This window comes from Lactuca saligna, chromosome 3, assembly GCF_052625555.1.
Source record: "Lactuca saligna cultivar CGN05327 chromosome 3, ASM5262555v1, whole genome shotgun sequence".
NCBI classification, from domain to species: Eukaryota; Viridiplantae; Streptophyta; class Magnoliopsida; order Asterales; family Asteraceae; genus Lactuca; species Lactuca saligna.
In genome coordinates, this window is record NC_136419.1 from 120,968,338 (window position 1) to 120,990,615 (window position 22,278).

At 38.2% G+C, this 22,278-nt stretch overlaps 1 long non-coding RNA gene across 1 annotated transcript; it reads left to right on the top strand.

Moving 5' to 3' along the window:
* Positions 1-253: 253 nt before the first annotated feature.
* Positions 254-1,571, top strand: LOC145033918 (uncharacterized). Its single transcript, XR_013677774.1, has 6 exons — positions 254-317; positions 408-462; positions 646-714; positions 782-847; positions 938-1,051; positions 1,275-1,571. It is a non-coding gene; the product is annotated as an uncharacterized LOC145033918 (long non-coding RNA).
* The last annotated feature ends 20,707 nt before the right edge of the window (positions 1,572-22,278 follow it).

Consider the following 22,278-nt stretch of genomic DNA (forward strand, 5'->3'; position numbering starts at 1 on the left):
CATTTATGTGATGATTTGGCAGAAGGTTAGATACTTTTTTCTAGCATACGGATTCACAGATATCCCATATGGCACATTATACAGAAAAAGGGTAATATTGTAAGTTGCAGTAAAATTGCTTCGAGAGGGGCATATATGGAGAGTTGTGTTATAATAAGGATAAATCTTGAGGGAATGAAAAGATTGACTTTTGCAGTAAAACACTGGCTCAAAATCATTTTGGAGTTGGATTATCTGTTTTGACTTTTGCAGCACTTGGTGTTGTTGAGGCTTCGTTCATTACTCTTACAGCTCCGTTTATTGACAACAATACCAGCGTAACTCACGCTCCATTTTTTTAACCAATCACCCATTATTTGTACATATGACGGAAATACCCCGGTATTCAAAAAACATTTTTTTTACAGAGAACAGTATCATTGGGAATCTTTTACGTGTGCATACCAACAGGAGTTGCCCTAGGTTACGTTTATGGTGGATGAGTATATATATATATATATATATATATATATATATATATATATATATATATATATATATATATATATATATATATATATATATATATATTACCTAATTTTAATTATACTAAAAAAGTGTAAATAAACAGTGAAAATAATTTTATTTATTTATTTTCATGTTTAGGTTGGAGATGAATTTAGGTGGAGTTTAGTGACATGATTTTGATGTTGCCTTCTGCTACGCAAGTGAAAGGTATTTTTTTAAAAAATATAATATATTTTTAATCATTTGGTTTTACTAATAAAATTTGAAAATATAGGTTTTTCTCCACCAGTGATGAAATAATCATTGACAACTCCAGAGACAAATGATATAGAAATTGAAGGTGCTCCATATTAGTTTTTGTATTTTATTTATTTATTAATATACATTTCTTTTAATAATTATTTGATAAATTTTTTTTATATTAAGATAGTTATTACAACAATGGCCCCTTCAAAGAAGCATAGTGGCAATTCGGCATTTTCTAGAAAATCAATATTATAACACAATAGACATGAGACTGAGGTATGGAAACCATGGATGTAAGGTAGATTTTTGTTAATACCTTTACTCTGAATTCAACTTTCTGAATATTAGTATTAGATTTTGTTTCACCTATTTGCGTACTACATCTCATGTTATTTATTCTGTCTCTGCACCTTTAGGATAATTCATGTAAACCTTCATATTCTATTAGTCATATTAACTTATTTAAGTTCCATATTCTGTAACTGAATTTCTGAGATATGCTTTTTTGTTTTGATTTTCAGGATCACTGGAGACCACCAGTTATGTTCTTCTGATAAACACTGTGTTCTAATCAAAGCTTTGAGGAACACTTTGTGCAAATCATACAAGCAATTGAAGAAGAAAAGATTCATAAATAAAGTTAATTCAATCTTTGGAAGTCATATTTATCCACAAACATCATCAGGAAATGACTATAGTTGCACACACAGTAACAACTTCCGACCCCCGCAATGCGGGGGGAATGCATCTAGTTGGTGTTAAAACTCTTATTTATATATTTATTTATTTATGAATTGTGGGTCACCCTTCTATAAAGAGTTTATTTATAAATATTTTAAGAGTTTTTTTAAATGTTAGAGTTTATTTTAAAATATTTTAGTTTTAAAAATCGATTTCTTGGTTATGTTACAAGTGGTTTGGTTATGTTATTAAGAAACATCGATTAGAAAATTGCTTATGTAATGTGACTAGACTTTAGGTGATATCATCAGGCAATCGAGTCATTGAAATAGTGGTCATTACCACAAGCAATAGTGGACATCGTTGTTTTATTTCAAAATTATCTTTAACACCTTCAGAGGTAAAGTTTCCATTCAAATTAAAAAAAACAATTTCCTGTAACAATTTGTTTTGCTATGACTGTAAATAAAAGTCAAGGTCAATAATTAATAAATGTTGGGTTGTTTTTGCAATTGTTCACGCACGGCCAATTATATTTTCTTTATTCATAGTAAAGTACAGAGAATGAATGAAGTTGTTGATTTTAGATAATTATAGTAATTTGATCAATAAAATTTCCAATGTAGTATACAAAGAAGTGTTTTAGAATTTATGTTAAACTATTATGTTTATTTGGCTTTTCACATTACTTCATGTTTTCTAGCGATCAAAGTAAACTTTTTGTTGTTCATGTTTTGTATTATTATTTGTTTATATAATAATTATAAAAATAACAACCATGATTTTCAAGGGTTAAAACCTAATTGAGATTTAGGTTTGGTTTGTTCTGAATATTATACTCTTTGGTGGAATATTTTCACGTTGTTAATAGGATGTTAGGCTCTGGAAACTAATGTTTTTCACATATTCTTACATCATATGATTCTTTGTTAGGTTGAAAACTATTTATAGTTTCATCAAGTTGATTTTTTTTCTTTCTTATAGTAATATTAAAGAATTTAAAGGGTGGTATTAAAAAAATTCCACATGATTAATACTCGGTTGCCTTGGCTAGAAAATTGATAAAGCAAGTTTGTTTGTAGAATTGTAGGAGATAATCATAAGGGATTCGGTTGCCTTAGCTAGAAAATTGATAAAGCAAGTTTGCTTGTAGAATTGTAGGAGATAATCATAAGGGACTCTTTTCTAGGGTGTTCCAAAATAGCACCGATAACGTCTAATTTTTGTGTATGCAGTGTAAAAAAAATTTGAATTTTTTTTCTACTATTGTAGCACTATTAATTTTTCCTGTGCTACACCTATTATGAAATCTTGTGTCCGCTTCTGATAGTCTTATGTCGTGGAACAACTTTGTCCCATTTAACTTCAATGTTTTGGCTTGAAAATACGACTTAATGAAGTATCCACTAGAGTGTAGATGTAAAGGGGTGATAAATGATGACACGACATAGCAAAAATACACGACACGAAACGAAACTATGACGAAACTGAAATTCGTGTTCATATCGTACTCATGTCAAGTGTAAAGCCACGATTTCGTGTCTTTTTTGTATCCAAAATTTGACACAAAATTAACACGACTTAACACTTGTTTATCATGTTTTTCATTTTGTCATATTATGTATGATTAAGTATTAATTAAATAAACTAACTGTTATTTTATATTATCTTTGTTTTGTCATGTCGTTTTTAAATCAGTTCGTTCTCGTATTAGTTAAAGAAAACATGACATCTTGATGGATCGTGACAAGCAAAAACAAAACACGATTATCCAATTTGAAACTCCAATAAACGTGGATTCTTTTGTTATGTCCAATTTATGGTGAATCAATTGATGTGTTTGTTGCTCTGTGATATGTCTATCCGGAACCAAATCGTTGGTTGATCTTCTATATTTTTTTGGGGGTTTTAGAAGAGCAATAATGTTAAAATTAAGTGGCTTCATTGGCTACACAACTCGTTAACTACAACTGCCTTTGTGTAATGATTGTTTTCTAACATTTTCCTAACGTTTAGTAAACAAAATCTTTTGTTCCAAAGAAAAAATATTATGGATTTATAATAACAGATTCTAAAACCCTACAGGAATATATATATATATATATATATATATATATATATATATATATATATATATATATATATATATATATATATATATATATATATATATATGAAATAATGGATTAAATACAAAAATAACAATATATTTTTATTGATTTGGATATTGTCGTAGGATCCTATTTTAATCTTTGTCTATTATTGATATTATAATTGAAAATCAATCTAGTTATAGCTATATTATCTGTATACAAAATGTTTTCTGTTATTACTATCGAATTAAGTTTTTAAATTATAACTCTTTTAATCGATAAAAATAAAGAGAAATTCTATCGTTCAATTCAGATGGTTTTCTAAACTACCATATTATCTAGATACAAAATAATTTTAATTCAATAATAAACATCAAATATGTAGTACAATAAAAAACATTGAAGATATAATATGAAAATATATAAATAAATATTTAGTATTTCATACGTTGGAATTAAAACAAAAAGGTGTTAATGGTGCTAGTGGGCCTTGATTGAGATATTTCTTCGGGCCCAAGCTTTTCAAGGTTTAGCCTTGTCATGTGATTTTACATGTGTTTTCTGCCACAATCAAACAAATGTACAAAGACTTTTGACACAAAAAGGTATTTTTGAAAAAAAGATTTGGAAATTTTTTGTCCTTGACGACGACATATTTGATATTCCTTTAAATTTTGTCGCATACGAGATTTAAAATTATGATTTACAAGACCAGGTCACGGAAATCGTATGATTTGGTTATATTAAAGGTTTTGTTAACTTTCTATATATATTTTTTAGAATAATGAATTAAAAATTTAATATATATTTTGATTTGTAAATATTTGATCATTAAATTATTTATTTATTTATTTATTAATTTTTATATTTGACCATTAAATTTGTTTTTTTATCAACATTCAGTTCTTATAACCGATTACGTCATATTAAGCCGGAAAAATGAGTTAATATGGTAATATAACTTTTAATTTGTACACATTTAGTTATTAATATTTTTATACATATTTAGTCCTTATAAGCGATTTGTTTAGATTTTGTTCACGACATTCTACATGGGACAATCATTAATAGGTTGTTCTCATATGTGACTCGTCCTTTACTTATATCAGTAACCTAATTCACGAATTGGTCAAATAATGTTAGTGCCATAGTTTTCTCCAAGCAAAAGATGTCTTCGACTTCAGCTTCATCTATCTCCATAACATACAATGATATTCTTCGGTGATCAATTCCTCTCAACTCAAATTTTGCACTTCCAAGACAAAAGAACACTATGGTAAAAGGTTTCATATATATATATATATATATATATATATATATATATATATATATATATATATATATATATATATATATATATATATATATATATATATATATATATATATATATATATATATATATATATATATATATAGAGCAGACAACAAGATTTTTTTTAGATTGCTTCCTCCTAACTCGAATTTGCACTTTCAAGACAAAGAATCTCGTTGTCTTCTATGGAGATAGATCAAATTGAAGTCGAATACATCTTCTGCTTGGAGAAACCTAGGGACCAACATTATTTGACTGATTTGTAAATTATGTTACTGATATAAGTGAAGGAGGGACTACTTTTAAGAAAACCTCATTGATGATTGTCTCACATAGGATGTTTAAGCAAAATCTTAAAAAAACAGTCTTAAAGATTAAATGTATATAAAACATTAAGGATTAAATGTGTACAAACTAAAAACTATAATACCATATTAAGTCATTTTTCGGCTTAACCTAGAGTAACCGGTTATAAGAACTGAACGTGGACAAAAAAACAAGTTAAATTGTTATATATATATATATATATATATATATATATATATATATATATATATATATATATATATATAATGTATATATATATAGAGAGAGAGAGAGGTGGGTTCAATTGAGAAAATAAAAAAGGTTTTGAATGGGGAATCATTCTCAGCCACTCATTTAATTAGCGTCTAAACATAAAGGACACGGTGACAAACTTGTAAATATGATATAATAACCTTCAATCACAAATACGAACAGTTGAAATTCATTCGCTTTTTGCTCTTTAAATCCAACCTTCAATTCTGTTTGAATACGAACATATCTCCAATACCTACGATTAATTATACTCTCAGCGTCATTAGAACAACATCATCGATGATCAACAAAAAATTCAATTCATATCATTCATTTAACATCGTTCATCAAATAAAACATCGAAATTAAGGTTAGATAAAAGATCAAATCATTTTTTGTTTGAAATTTTCATATATTTCTCTACCAATCTATTATTTTGTAAGATTTAAGTAGTCAAAGTATCATATTTATCACAATTTTAAAAAAGTTAACTTTTATGCACTCCAACTGTTTGATGAAATGCATAAACTAAATTACCACGTTATATTCACATATGAATATGTTTTCTCACCTAAATCAATATGTGATTATTAAAACACAAAACAAATATACAAGTCTGTATTTTATTCATTTGTGAATAACATATAAAAATTATATATATTTCTGAAAACACATTGTAATATTCACATATGAATATACTGTGCAATATTCACATATGAATATACCAACTATTATTCATAAGTGAATATACGATCTAATATTCACAAGTGAATATACTATGTATTATTCTCATGTGATATACCATGTAATACTATATAATATTCATATATGAAAATATCATATAATATTCATAAGTGAATATATCATCTAACATTCACAAGTGAATATACTATTTAATATTCACAAGTGAATGCATCGTTTAATATTTAAATATGAATATACTATGTTTAGTATATGCTATATTCATATATGAATGATACTTAAATTGTAAAAAAAAAAAAATTAATCATAGTTTCTATTCATAAGTTAATAACGAATGTACTATAGTAAAAACCAGATTCATTTTTATTCACTTATGAATAACTGTAACGTCCCAAAAATACGAGCCAAAAATTTCATTTTTAAAACATATACTTAACAAAACATTAGAAATAAAACATTCACCGATCATATCATTTCATAAAAGATGTCGCGAGTCTGGAAACCAGTATATAAAAACATAATCACAGAGTACAAATCCCCAGGAAGATCTCAAAATGCGGAATACAAAGCGTGTATGTGATGTGCCGCTACCGCGCCAGCTTCTTCCCCTTCGAAGAAGAGGTACCTGAAACCAAAACTGAAAACTGTAAGCACGAAGCTTAGTGAGTTCCCCCATCATACCACATACCATACAATTACATATCATATATACTGTCGGGCAATTTTGGGGTGCCCGACTTACCCGATACGGCCATTCTAGGGTGCCGACCTACCCGTGTCAAGCCGTTTTGGGGTGCTGACTACCCATCTCAAGCCATTCTGGGGTGCTGACTACCTATTGGCCCTAACAACCGATCCTCGGGGACTATTTTACCCCCTACTGCTACTATCACATATATCATAACATAACATATTACCAGACATATCTAGGGTGCCTGAACTACCCTTCGGTCCTAACAACCAAACTCGGTGACTGCTCCCCTTTTACTACCTCTATCGTATATAACATAACAAGCCAGCATGCAAACGTATCATCACATACTGTTAGACGTATTTGGGGTGTCTGACTACCCTTCGGTCCTAACAACCGAACTCTACTACTATCACATACAACATACCATGCTAGCATATAACATATCAGGTAGTCGCAAAACTAGATGATATCACAAACAATATCATCTATCATACGTCTCCTACTAGTGGGCAGGCATTGTGGCCTTAGATCCACCGCTACTGGAAGGTAACTCACCTCAAAGTAGCTGCTGATCTGCGTGGAAACTGATTGTCTTCTTCTGCTGTTGCCCCGGAAATCCTCCAGCTATAATTCCCACAAAACACTCTGTCAAATATTGCTAATCGGCCTCAGGGTAAAATGACCATTTACCCCAAACCAAACCAAGAGTTAAAGTCAAAGTCAACTTCCAGTTGACCCAACTCACCGAGTTGGCTCGCCAACTCGTTGAGTCCCTATCCATTCGATTGGCCATAATCCCGTCTCTACTCGTCGAGTTAGGCATTGACTCGACGAGTTTTCCTTCTAAACCGATGTCCAATAGTCCTTCATCCTACTCACTGAGTTGTATGAACAATTCGTCGACTTCATCTTCATCTGAAGAACAATCTATGCTGAGACTCGCCGAGTTGAAAGAACAACTCGCCGAGTCTATTCTTGAGACAAGAAGATTGCGTTGAACTCGCCGAGTCAAGGCATTGAATCGCCGAGTTCCATCATGAGTGAGTCTGGCTTCCGGCCCACTGAGTCACACCCCATGACTCACTACTCCTCCCAACAAACACGAAAAGGGGGAAAACTCGAGGACTCGCGACTCGACTCGCCGAGTCTTTCACATGTAAATACTATATACTCGATTTTTCTTGAATCCAGCTCATGCCATACATAGATCTGGGCTCTTAGGGCTTGATTAACACGTAAAGTTTCCAACTTTACGTGTAAATAGACACCGATAAAGGTTTTAGGGCTCAAAATGCACTAAAAGAGTAGATCTAGGGCTTTCATGCAATATGGCTTCATAAAGGCAGTAGATCTGAGCTCCTGGAGCTCAATCATGCCTAGATCTAAAGGTTAATCAACTTATTACAGACCCTAAGTCATACCCAAGCTTGGAAATGGCTCAAGAAGGAGTTTAATGGAGCTATAAGGGACTATAAGCATGGAAACTGAGGGAAACTGAGTTAAACCTCAAGGGAATCACTTGAAATAACACCAAGGTGTCTGGCCTCCTTCTTCTCTTCTTGATCTACTCTCCTTCTCTCTCAAAATCTTCAAGAAAACACACCAAAACACTTCAATCTCACAAGGAACAAGGGTTAAACGATATAGGGAGCTCTGAGGGTGAAGGGGGCGAGCTTGGGGCGCATAAGGTTGGTTTAAATAGGGTGCAAGCCCTTGGCATTAGGGTTTTACCAGATAGCGGGGACTCGTTGAGTCCAGGATATGGACTCGCAGAGTCGCTAACTTAAACGTGTTCCATATCCCGTCTCTACTCGGCGAGTCGGGCCTACATCTCGCCGAGTCCAAGGCTAAAATTGCAAAATACTTAGATAAATTTTACATACCAAGAACCAGGTGCTGCAAATCTCCCCCACTTATTTTAGACTTCGTCCTCGAAGTCTGCTGCTCGATCCTCAAACAGCTTGGGGTAATACTCCATCATTTCTTCCACCGGCTCCAAAGTCCACTCTGAACCCTTTCGGTGCTGCCATTGCACCTTCACTAATTCCACCCTCTTGTTCCTCAGATCCTTCGACTTCCGGTCGAGGATTGCGACTGGGGCACTCAATGTAATTCAGGTTGTCATCAACTTGTATATAATCTAACAGCACCATTGCATAATCATCCACTAGGCACTTCTACAGCTGGGAGACATGGAAGGTGTTGTGGATCTAACTGAGTTCGGTTGGCAGATCCAGCCAGTATGCCACCTTGCTCACCCGGGCTACAACCCTGAACGGACAAATATATCTTGAGCCCAACTTTCCCTGCTTCCTGAATCGAATGACGCCCTTCCAAGGCGACACTTTCAGGAGTACCATATCCCCGACCTGGAACTCCAGGTCTGATCGGCGCTTGTCGGCGTAACTTTTCTGCCGACTCTGCGAAGTCTGAAGCCTACTTCGAACATGCTGGATACTCTCGGTCGTCTTGAGCACCACCTTTGTGCTCCCCATGACCCTCTGGACAACTTCACCCCAACATATCGGGGTCCTGCACCTTCGTCCATACAACATCTCGAAAGGAGGGCGGTCAATACTTGCGTGGTAGCTGTTGTTGTACGAGAACTCGGCCAAGGGAAGATAGGTATCCCAGCTACCACCGAAGTCTAGCAAACACGCCCATAACATATCCTCCAAAGTTTGGATGGTCCGCTCGCTCTGACCATCCGTCTGCGGGTGAAAGGCAGTGCTAAAATGCAGACGAGTGCCCAACTCATCATTAAACTTCTTCCAAAACCTGGAAGTGAAATGCACATCTCTATCTGATATCACTGACTCCGGTACCCCGTGCGGCGCCACTATCTCTCAGATATAGATATCGGCCAACTTTTAGGCCAAGATGCTCTCCTGGATCGGAATAAAATGGGCGCTCTTAGTCAATCGATCCACGATGACCCAAATCGAATCTACTCCACGCGCAGTTCTAGGAAGCTTTGTGATAAAATCCATCGTAATATCTTCCCATTTCCACAACGGGATATCCAAAGGCTGCATCTTGTCGTGTGGTCTCTGATGCTCGGCCTTGACCTTCCTGCAGGTCACGCATCTCTCGACGTACCAAGCCACATCCCGCTTCATGCAGGGCCACCAATAGTCTAGACGAAGATCCCTATACATCTTCGTCGCCCCTGGATGAATGGAGAATCGGGATTTGTGCGCCTCCTCCATCAAGATCTGGCGCACGCCTCCGTGATACAGCACCCACAACCTACAGTGTAGTGTCAATAATCCTCGACTATCATAATTGAAAAAGGCGACTTGACCCACTATTCGCTCGCTCTTCCGATGCTCCTCCTTCATAGCCTCCTGCTGAGCTTCCCGAATCTGCTCTAACAGTGGAGTCACCACCGTCATCCTCATACACACATCCCTGATCGGTGCCGCCTTACGGCTAAGCACATCAGCCACTACATTGGCCTTCCCCGGGTGATAAAGGATCTCGCAATCATAATCCTTCATCACGTCCAACCACCGACGCTGCCTCATGTTCAGATTCGGCTAATCCATGAGGTACCTCAAACTCTTATGGTCCGTGTAAATGGTACACTGAACTCCATAGAGGTAATGTTGCCAAATTTTGAGGGCGAAGACCACCGCCCCCAACTTTAAATCATGCGTCGAGTAGTTCGTCTCGTGAGGCTTCAGCTGCCTCGAAGCGTAGGCGAGGACATGCCCTATCTGCATCAATACCATGCCTAAACCTGAGGTAGACGCATCACAGTAAACCACAAAATCCTCTACGCCCTCAGGCAGGACTAAGATTGGCGCCTCGCACAATCTCCGCCTCAGAATCTCGAACGCTGCCTGCTGCTCGGGCCCCCATCGAAAAACCACGGGTTTCCTAGTCAACCGTGTCAGGGGTACGGCTATCTTGAAGAAATCCTGAATGAATCTCCGATAGTAGCCTGCTAATCCTAGGAAACTCCGAATCTCGGATGGAGACTTCGGAACCTCCCATCTCATCACGGCCTCCACCTTGTCCGAGTCTATAGAAATCCCGTTCTGGTTGACGAGGTGCCAAGAAACTGCACCTCGCGCAACCAAAACTCACATTTGGAGAACTTGGCATACAAGCTCTCCCTCCTCAAGGTCTCCAAAACCTCTCTCAGATGCTCTTCGTGCTTCTCCTGCGTCTTGGAATAAACCAAGATATGATCAATGAAAACTATCACAGACCGATCCAGCATTGGTCTACACACATGGTTCATGAGGTCCATGAACGTAGCAGGAGCATTGGTGAGCCCAAACGGCATCACCACGAACTCATAATGGCCATATCGCGTCCGAAATGCAGTCTTCTGTACATCCTCCTCTCTGACCCTCATCTGATGATAACCTGAACGCAAATCGATCATGGAGAACCAAGATGCTCCCTGTAACTGATCAAATAGGTCATCAATCCTCGGGAGTGGGTAACGGTTCTTCACCGTTACCTTATTCAGCTCCCAGTAATCTATACACATCCGATGCGACCTGTCCTTCTTCTTCACAAACAGGATCGGGGCTCCCCAGGGTGAACTGCTCGGTCGAATAAATCCCTTGTCTAGCAGCTCCTGCAGCTGCATAGACAAATCCTGCATCTCGAGAGGAGCCAACCGATAGGGTGCCCTGGCTATCGGAGCCGCACCAGCAACTAGGTCGATCCTGAACTCTACCTGACGCTCCGGAGGTATTCCAGGAATCTCCTCCTGGAACACATCAGTGTAGTCTCGCACCACTGGAACCTCACTCACCATCGTCTTACCCGTCTCCCGGGTATCCATAATGTACGCGACTTATCCCGTGCAACCCTGCTGAAGGTAGCCCCTAGCTCTCGCTGCTGAACATACTGTGGGTCCACGTTGTGGCCTCTCGCTGTGGATCACCAACTCTCCCCCAATTGGGGTCCTGATCCGCACTAGCTGTTGTGCGCAATCTATCACCTCCTCATTAGGGCTCAACCAATCCATACCTATAATCACCTTGTTACCCTGCAATGGGATGGAAACCAAATCCACCAAATAACGCTCCTCAAATAACCTTAGAACACAATCCCTGAATACTGCTGACGCTCGCACCGATCGATCATCAGCAATCTATACCTCTAAAGGGAAATCCAACATGCCCGAAGACTCAGTGAACTTCTTGCTAAGTGCAAGGGAAACAAATGATCGGGTGGCACCCGAGTCAAACAACACATGAACAGGGATACCGTTCACATGGAACGATCCTAACACATATACACAGAGCACAAATCAATATCATAACATCATAAAAATAAAATAGAGGGAAAGAATCATACCCGTCACCACATCGGGTGCGGTGCGTGCCTCCTCGGTAGTCAGCTGAAACGCCCGGATCCTCACCACTGGAGCCTCTGCCTTGCCCTGTTAGCTATCTGTAATCCGCAGGATAGCTGGAGCTGGCGCCTTAACCAGCGCTGATGTTGTCAACTGGGGGAAATTGGCCTTCTTGTGGCCCTTCATATTGCAGTGGAAACACAGCAACTCAAATGTCTGTATCACAGGTGTAGGGGCGGTACAATCCCTGCTGAAATGCCCCGTCTTGCTGCACTTATAGCAGCCCGACGATCCCAGCCTACATGCCCCCTCATGAGGCCTGCCGCATTTCTTGCAGCGAATCGGTCCTGACTGGCCTTTCGGCCTACCATCTGGTCCCTTGGGCTTCTTCCCCAAAGCCCCTCCTGCATGTTCCTCCTCTGTCTTCCTCTTCCGGATGTGCTCCAGATCTATCTTTCTCTCTCCCTCGCCCTGGCAGTCATAGAGTCCAAGGTAGGGCAAGCTGAAAAACTGACATGCTCTTGAATATTAGCTCGGAGCATGTCATGGTAGCGGGTCCTCCTCATGTCCTCATCACCCGCATACTGGGGCACCAACAATGCCCTCTCCCGGAACTTGGCGGTGATCTCCGCCACTGATATGTGCATATTTAGTGTGTATTAAGTATAGTTTTTTATTCATATATTAGCTAAATTATCGCATATTATGGACAAAAGGTACTTAAAAGTGTTAAATTATGTTTTTCATTCCAAAGATGAAGCTCGGAAGCAAAAGGAAGCAGGAGAAGCGGTTAGGAGCTCGAGAATGGAATGAAGAAGAAAAACACTAAAAAAGGCACCTACTCGTCGAGTCAGATAGCCTACTCGACGAGTCCAATCGAGGAATCAGAAGGATAATGACTCGGAATTCCAGATAGTTATCGCAATACGGGGAATGTGAGAGGGACTCGACGAGTCACCACTTGACTCGACGAGTCGGTTCGCTTATTTAAAGATAACTCCACAGATCGATTGGGGAGAATTCTGGGACGATTCAGAAGTGTTTTGCTGCGATTAAGAAGCCAGAAGAACCCTAGAAGTCGACAAAGAAAGCTAGAATTCAATTCCGGGAGTAATTAAGGCACAATTTCATCATTCTACTTATTCTTTTGTTTTATCAATATGATTAAGCAACTTGAACTTGTTTGTTTGCTGTTATTTACTTTAATTATGAACTAAAATCTTTAGACTTCTGTTTGGGAATACAAAGTTGACAATATGGTTTGATTGATTGGTAGGATTAATTCTAAGTTGGTGAATTTTTGTTATTTTAGCTTGCTAAAGAACCTTGTGTATGAATAATAATTAATTTTCTGTTAATAGGAAGATAATTGATTAGCATGAACATCTATTGATTATCAACCTCATATGATATGTGACCACTATACTATATGTCTAGGATTAATGAATATGAAACTAGAATTAATAAGGAAATTGAGTAAATTCATGTGCAAGCTTGTAAGATGACCATCAAACAAGAGGTTAATTGAGAATAATAAATTGATTAACTATTGCAAGTCTAACTTAATCCGAATAATTAATCTAGTAAATATAATTGAATTAAGCAATTGGCCACTGTTTGAGTTAGTTTATTTGCTAAGGATTAGGGTAGTGAACATGAACCTAATCACTTGAATCGGTAACCAACGAAAGAATTAATCCATTGCACTATTACCTTAAAATCAACCATAGAGTTAACCGAGTTGAACTAAACAGAAGTTCCTTTCCAATTATTGAATCTATTTAAATTGTTATTTTCTAGTCTTAAATTAGTTATAGTTAGTAAGTTTCTAGTCTTGTAAAACTAGAGAAAAAAACCATTATTTCTTAATCAACTTAGATAGAATTAGTTTTTAATTTAATTTGCCGTTCCCTGTGTTCGATACCCTACTTATTTAGCTATACCACAATTGATAGGTTCACTGTCTTTTGTGTGTTATTTGATAATTAAACTAGGTTTAAAACTAAGTGATTTTTTCACACATCAAGTTTTTGGCGATGTTGCCGGGGAACGGTTCTAAAATTAGCATTAAAATTCTAATTCAATCGATCCTTTTTGTAAGATTCATCTTACACAAAGTTAATTTCTGTTTAAGTTTTTAGGTAAAAAAAAAAAAAAAAAAAAAAAAAAAAAAAAAAAAACCCTGATTTTACCTTGGACTCGTCGAGTGCATTCGCCCCGACTCGGCGAGTACGACGCTGAATCAGATTTAATTTTTTGTTCTTTTTTACGCGTTTTTTGTTTTGTTTGTAGTTGGTTCATGACCCGAGGATCTGATATGCCTCTGGTTCCCCCTCTTGAAGATCCGGAAACCGCATTATGAAGAAACAAAGGCAAAACCGTTGGAGAATCCGCTTCTTCAAAGAACTCACCACTCAAAAACCTCAAATCCGTTTTTAGCAAGAAAAGGAGCAGCAAATCAGGAGCATCCAGTGCATCGTTGACAATCGAAGACCCGATCCAACAAGGCACCGAGTACGAGACCGAGGAAGAAAACGAGCCCACATACGAGCACACATCCGAGTTTGAAGACGATCTAGCCACCGCTATGGCTAATATTGACGAAATCCCCATGGGGGAATGGAAGAAGAGGATGCGTGATGACACCGGCCCGGGACTTGTGCAACCCGCAATTCCCGCTACCGCTACTTTTGAACTAAAGGGCCATATTCTCGCTCAACTCAAGGAGATCCCTTTTCACGGGAGAGATCACGAAGATGCCTATAAGCACTTGGATGAAGTAAATGATGTGGCAGATTACTTCAATGTACCCAATGTGCCTCGCGAGATCCAGCTTCTTCGCATGCTTCCTGTCACATTTAAAGGAGCTGCAAAAGATTGGTTAAAGTCACTCCCTCCTGGATCGGTCACCACATGGGCCAAGATGAAAGAAGAGTTCATAGATCATTTTTTCCCACCTTCCAAGATAGCCAAGCTAAAGAAAGCCATTGCCAACTTCGAGCAACAACCCGGAGAATCTCTTTATGAAGCTTGGGAAAGATACAAGAGCCTACTTAGAAATTGCCCCCACTATGATCTTAATAGCCAACAAGAGGTCTGCATCTTTTATGATGGAGTTAATGTCACCACGAGGCAACTACTCGATTCACAAGGCCCGCTCACTAGAAAGCCACCTCCGGAAATAAAGGAATTAATTGAAGAATTCTCCAAGCATTCTAGAGAATACCACAATCCGAGGAACGAAGTGAGTCGTGGAGCAGTAAACTCGGTGAACGATAGCATGGCGGCGGTAATAGCTAAACTCGATAGCCTAGACCGAAGAATGACAAAAATGGATCAAACAATCCATGCTATTAGGGTTGGATGCGAAAATTGTGGCGGCCCCCATCTTACCAAGGATTGTGATCGAGACGAAAATGGAAATAAAAAGGCTCAAGTATTCCACTCCAGTAGCGATAGATACGATGAAGATTGGAGGAAACCGAAGAAGGAATGGCTCCCATATGAAGAATATAAAAAGGCTAAGGAGGAGAAATACAAACAGAGGGAGAGGCGATTCTATCAAAAGGAAGAGCCGGTGACGGAAAAGAAGGCAAACTTAGAAGATATGCTCACAAGATTCATAACCACGTCCGAGAAAAGACACGATGATCATGATGTAGCAATGCAAGAAACCAGAAACATGTTGAGGAATCAGCAAGCATCTATTCTCAACATTGAGAAACAACTGGGACAACTTGCACATCAAGTGAATGAAAGAAGACCGGGCCAACTTCCGAGCAACACCGAACCCAATCCAAGAATGGAGAACGTAAGCGTAATAACCTCCAGCAGTGAAGAAAAATGCACAGAAGCACCAAGGATCTCCAAGAAGACAGAAAAAAAGGTAGAAGAATCAGAGCCAGCACAACCCGACCCGACTCGCCGAGTCACTTCATTGGACTCGACGAGTCCATGCGAAAATGGAAAACCTGCCATTTCTTCGAAACCTTATAAGCCTCCACTGCCATACCCAACCAAAGCCATGCCTGCAGAAAAAGAAGAAGCATACAGAACCTTCATGAATCATGTTAACCCTCTATAAGTTAATGTGCCATTTGTGGAAACAATACTTCAAACGCCTAAATACTTCAACTTGCTTAAGGGCCTTTTTGCTGCTAGGAAGGATTTGGCTAAAGTCGCAGAAGTCTTGATGAGTGAGCTACCTAAAAAGAAGGGTGATCTTGGAAATATTGTGATTCCGTGCCAATTTGGTAATGAGGTCTTCACCCGAGCATTAGCTGACTCGGGGGCAAGCATCAATATGATGCCTGTTTCATTCTTTAAGAAATTGAATTTACCAGAACCAAAACCGGTGAATATGAAGATCCATTTGGCAAACAAGACAATAATCCATCCAAAAGGCGTTTGTGAAGATCTCCTTATAAAAGTTGACAAGTTTATTTTCCCAGTAGACTTCGTGGTTGTTGATATGGAAGAAGACCCCGAAATTCCAATTATTTTGGGGAGATCCTTCTTGAAAACCGCGTGTGCTTTAATTGATATATGTGAGTCGACATTGACATTAAGAGTGGGTGATGAGGCTGTGACATTTAAAGCCATTCCAGAAATCAAGCAAGAAGAGGAAAAGATTGAAGAAGTCTCAATGATCCAATTGGATGATGAGATATTAGAAAAAGAGCTTGCACGTTTGATGAAAGAGGATCCAAGCAAGTTTGTGATACACTCTGAAGAAGAAGGAGATGTTAACAAGGACTTGGATGAATTAGAAAAGCTACTGGAAGGAGCCCACTCAGAAAACACCCTAGAATTTATGGAATTCGTTCCGACTCGCCGAGTCACTTTAATGGACTCGACGAGTCCAGTCGATTTGGGCAAACACTTGGCCGACTTAGATCTGTCTGTTACTAGTTCTTCACATACCTTGGATTTCAATAATATACATGATTCTTTAGAAGAACAAACAGCAGAAGGAGGAAAGGAAAGGAAAGGAAACTTCAATACGCCAATGTAGCATGTCTTGATACGGTTCATCTTGAAGATGGGTTAAGCACTGGAAAGGACGAAGAGATAAATGAAAGGAGGGAGGAAGTTGATCACCTATTCACTAATAAACCTAAGGCACGGACCATCATGGAATGGGAAGTAATTAAATTTAAAGAGAATGAGGTTCAAGAGAAGGTGAAAAAGAAGGGGGTAAAGAAGAAAAAGAGGAAAAGGGAAGCCCAAGCAGCTGAAGATGAGGCTGTGAAAAGGAAAAGAGATGCATTAAAAAGGGCTTACAAGAAAAAGATCCACGCTTACAAGACCAAGTACAAATCACAAAAAGTTAGGCGTGCATTCCCGATGCTCGAAGATGACAAAACGTAGATGGGAAGGAGTCTAGCTAATGACTCCTCAAAAAGAAGCGCTTGGCGGGAGGCAACCCGTTATATAGAGTTTGCTTTCTTTTACTTTTCTTTTTCTTTTTATTTTTATTTTCCCTTCGTTTTTTTTCAATCTTAATCTTCCAAATCATCGGACATGTCTGCTTGAGAGTGTGCATAGGCTAAGTGTGGGGTGAAATGATTTACAATAAACAGCAAAATGTTGAAAATTATGCATTTTTTTAAGCGACTCACCGAGTCTGACCACGACTCGACGAGTCCACATGGATTTCAGAAAAAAATTGACTTCGCGACCAGACTCGCCGAGTCTGACCACGACTCGACGAGTCGGTATTATTTACAGAAAAAAAAAAATTCGAAATTACTTTTACATTGGGTAAGTAGGGTTTTAACCCTAAGAATTAGTTTTCACAACCATACTCGTCGGGTGCCGTCACATTCATTCTCTCTCAAGCATTCATCATTCTTCTTCAAGTTTCTTTCAAATTTCTCAAGCCCAATCCAAAAAGGTAACAAATTTCTTCTTATTTTCTGTTAAGAACATGATTATAAGGCCATCTATGGTAGCAATTGCATGAAAAACCCGTTTTTGAGAAGTACTAAATTTCTAGGGTTTTGATGTTTCATGAATTAAGTTGTTTTGAATGCTTATTTTGGCCTTAATACATTAATACTAAGTGTTTAGACAAAACCCTTGACAAAATTTACAGGTTTTATGGTCCAATTTGCAGCGACCCGTCGACCGACTCGTGCAGTTTGCGCGACTTGTCGAGTCGGGCCTGGACTCGACGAGTCCAGTCGAGTAACATACAGCAGCAATTTTTTTAATTATATTCTGTGTTTTCTAGGTTTTGTATATTTGTTTTGCAGAAATCATGTTCAGAAGGGGACAAAGTTCAAGTGGCAACCAAGGGGAGTTTCCATGGCTAAACTTCCCACAAATTGAGTCCGCTTCAACAATGCGGAAATGGAAGAAGAAGCTATCTGATATCAAGAAGAAGGAGGTTTATGTGCCAAACAGGATAGATTGGGAGTGGCTGCAAAGTGTTCGATATGAGGAAGAATTAGCTCCTTACCTTTTAAAGGAGTTTCAACATGAAGGCGAAACAATGGTCTGCGACGGGTGGAGCCGGGTCTTCCGTATTCAAGAGCCGGTTTATTTAGAGCTTTGTTTGGAGTTTTTCTCCACGGTATCTTTTACCGGGGGAGTGGATGTTTATCACCCGGCCAGCTTTAGTTTTTGCCTTAGGGGCGTGTTTCGTCATTGCTCCGTGGTGGATCTTGCCTGTCGATTAGGGATCTACGATCATCCTTTGGTTTCAACAAACATCTTTCGGGCCTTTTTGGCACAAACTCATATGGTGTTCCCCGATGGAGTTACTAGTACGGGCTGGTGGAATACCATTGGAAACAAAGTTTATATCCCGAAGTCTGCACAGGAAGGGAGCATCCGATCCCCAACACACCGCCTCATACACCGCCTTATTTCATCCACCATCAATCAAAGAAAAGATGATGACAAGGTTTCCAACCTTGACGTTTTCTATTTATGGAGCATAATTACACCTGGCGTCTTTTGCAACATTCCTTGGTGTCTAGCTTCATATCTTTCGGAGGGTGCGGTCAAAGATCGCAAAACCTCCCGTATTAATGGTGGGATGTTTGTCACCCGATTGGCCAACTCATTCGGGTTGATGAACCGCGATGCATGGAACTTCATGACATTGATCCCTACACCTCCGTTCAATCCCATTCTTTTCCGAAGAGCAAGGATAATTGAAGACTATGGTGGTGGCCATTATGCCATCACGAATGATGACCCCGTTGTTGGTCCCGAAGCACCGGGAAGGCGGGTAAGATCAAGAAGAGAGCGGGATGTGGAGGACGAGCCACCGGTGATTCCGGTCGAGAATGAAGACGTACCAATGGATTGGTACAATGTGGAGATGAGGCGGCTGCAGGATCAAATGGCGCGGGGGTTGAACTTTAGCAACCAATCTCATATCCGACTTTTTGACTACTGCAATATCCACATATTGATGGTGGAAATTACCCATTTATTCCGTCATGGGATGAGGTGATTGGTGCGCGAAGAAGTGGAGCCGCCGCGGATGATGAGGAGGACGAAGATTGATTTTTTTTTTTTTTTGTGTTTTAATCAAACAATTTTTATTTTCTGTTTTGTTTTTATTCTTATTTGGTGTGTATGACTTGTTTAAGATTTTATTTTGCTTAATGATTGTATGCTTTAGTTATTTTTCAGGATTGGATTAGGATTGCTTGCTTAGGAAGAGTTGCGAGTTATAGCAAACGGGTGTTATTACGAGTGAAAGCGAGTCAAGGAAGCGGAACTTTAATGTTAAAGTGTCGAGTCCGGTCCTAGGGGTATGCGCAATTGAGTCCACACTTGAGGAAGAGTTAGAGAAGTTTTTAGAGGCTGTCACAGTTGCAAAATACCAAAGTTTTTTTGTTCAGTGGCCTACTCGTCGAGTGCACTTAACTGACTCGACGAGTCGCCTTGTATTTCCACATATTCTGAGAAAGCGCGCTGGTACTCGACGAGTTGACCATATGACTCGACGAGTCGTTCTTTTTTTATACCGACGGACTGCTGATTTGATGCTGCTACTTGTACCACTTGCTCACTTATCCTTCCATATCCATTTTTGAAGAATCTTACACTGATTTCCGCGTATTTGGAGCGACCCACACGAGACGAGACACCCAAGGCATGGACGAGATGTTACCATGCCTAAAGTTAATTGAAGTTGGAGCTTAAATGAAAGTGCTCAACCTATCCACTGCTATCCCAGGGGAGTTTGCTCCAATTCCCTCTTTATTTTCTTTTTATGTTTTTATGCATAATATGCAATGAGGGCATTGCATCACATAAGTGTGAGGTAGGGGGTTGGTTACATAATAGTTAATTTTAAAAAAAATTGCATACCAAAAGTATTATTTAGGACTTAATTAGAAAATTTTGGTAAAAATTAGGATTCCATGTTAGAATTGTGTGGATAATTGCATGAAAACCCAAATGTTTAGTTGAGCCTATATACGTTCTAGTGCATTTGTGGCTTCCTTATTCCAGTGAAATCATGAGACAAAAACACAACCTTGCTCAGCCTGAGGGATGCAATATGTTTAGCAGCCTAAAACTGAAATGTATCCAGGAAAATTATTATCGTTAACCAATAAAGGTTGAGATTGAGCGCCCCTGCTTAAGCATGTAGGGATTTGAGTGACAAAAGTGAGGTATACATGTAAAAAAAGAGATAATTACAAGAAAAGTTGTAAGAATTTTGGAGCAAATGAAGTGAAGATCTAAAGATCAAAATTCCAAGAAATCCAAAAAGTTGAGGATACCAAAATTAAATCAATACAAGGTGGTGAATTCAAAGATATCAAAGATCAAATTATCAAGGAAGTGAAGAATTCAAAGAGCTCCATAGTGGTATCGAAAAGTTGTAATTCTAGAATATGTATGCTTGGGTTACTCAATTAAAAATACCTTGAGGGTAAAGAGGTTTTCTGAGGATGGATTCGGAGCGTTGCATAAAATGAGCATAGTTCGGGGTGAGTGGGCGAATGTTTATGAGGATTGTGAGTATTTGGAGTATGGGGGGTTCTTTAGGAAAAATTTTAGACACAAATGCATGCGTTGCGGTCTTGGCATAATGGTTGGGTTCGATTGGAGTTGTCATACATAATTCTAATGTGTTAAAATTCAGTTTTGCTTGGGGGCAAGCAAAAGACAAGTGTGGGGTATTTTGATATGTGCATATTTAGTGTGTATTAAGTATAGTTTTTTATTCATATATTAGCTAAATTATCGCATATTATGGACAAAAGGTACTTAAAAGTGTTAAATTATGTTTTTCAGTCCAAAGATGAAGCTCGGGAGCAAAAGGAAGCAGGAGAAGCGGTTAGGAGCTCGAGAATGGAATGAAGAAGAAAAACACTAAAAAAGGCACCTACTCGTCGAGTCAGATAGCCTACTCGACGAGTCCATTCGATAAATCAGAAGTATAATGACTCGGAATTCCAGATAGTTATCGCAATATGGGGAATGTGAGAGGGACTCGACGAGTCACCACTTGACTCGACGAGTCGGTTCGCTTATTTAAAGATAACTCCACAGATCGATTGGGGAGAATTCTAGGACGATTCAGAAGTGTTTTGTTGCGATTAAGAAGCCAGAAGAACCCTAGAAGTCGACAAAGAAAGCTAGAATTCAATTCCGGGAGTAATTAAGGCACAATTTCATCATTCTACTTATTCTTTTGTTTTATCAATACGATTAAGCAACTTGAACTTGTTTGTTTGCTGTTATTTACTTTAATTATGAACTAAAATCTTTAGACTTCTGTTTGAGAATACAAAGTTGACAATATGGTTTGATTGATTGGTAGGATTAATTCTAAGTTGGTGAATTTTTGTTATTTTAGCTTGCTAAAGAACCTTGTGTATGAATAATAATTAATTTTCTGTTAATAGGAAGATAATTGATTAGCATGAACATATATTGATTATCAACCTCATATGATATGTGACCACTATACTATATGTCTAGGATTAATGAATATGAAACTAGAATTAATAAGGAAATTGAGTAAATTCATGTGCAAGCTTGTAAGATGACCATCAAACAAGAGGTTAATTGAGAATAATAAATTGATTAGCTATTGCAAGTCTAACTTAACCCGAATAATTAATCTAGTAAATATAATTGAATTAAGCAATTAGCCACTATTTGAGTTAGTTTATTTGCTAAGG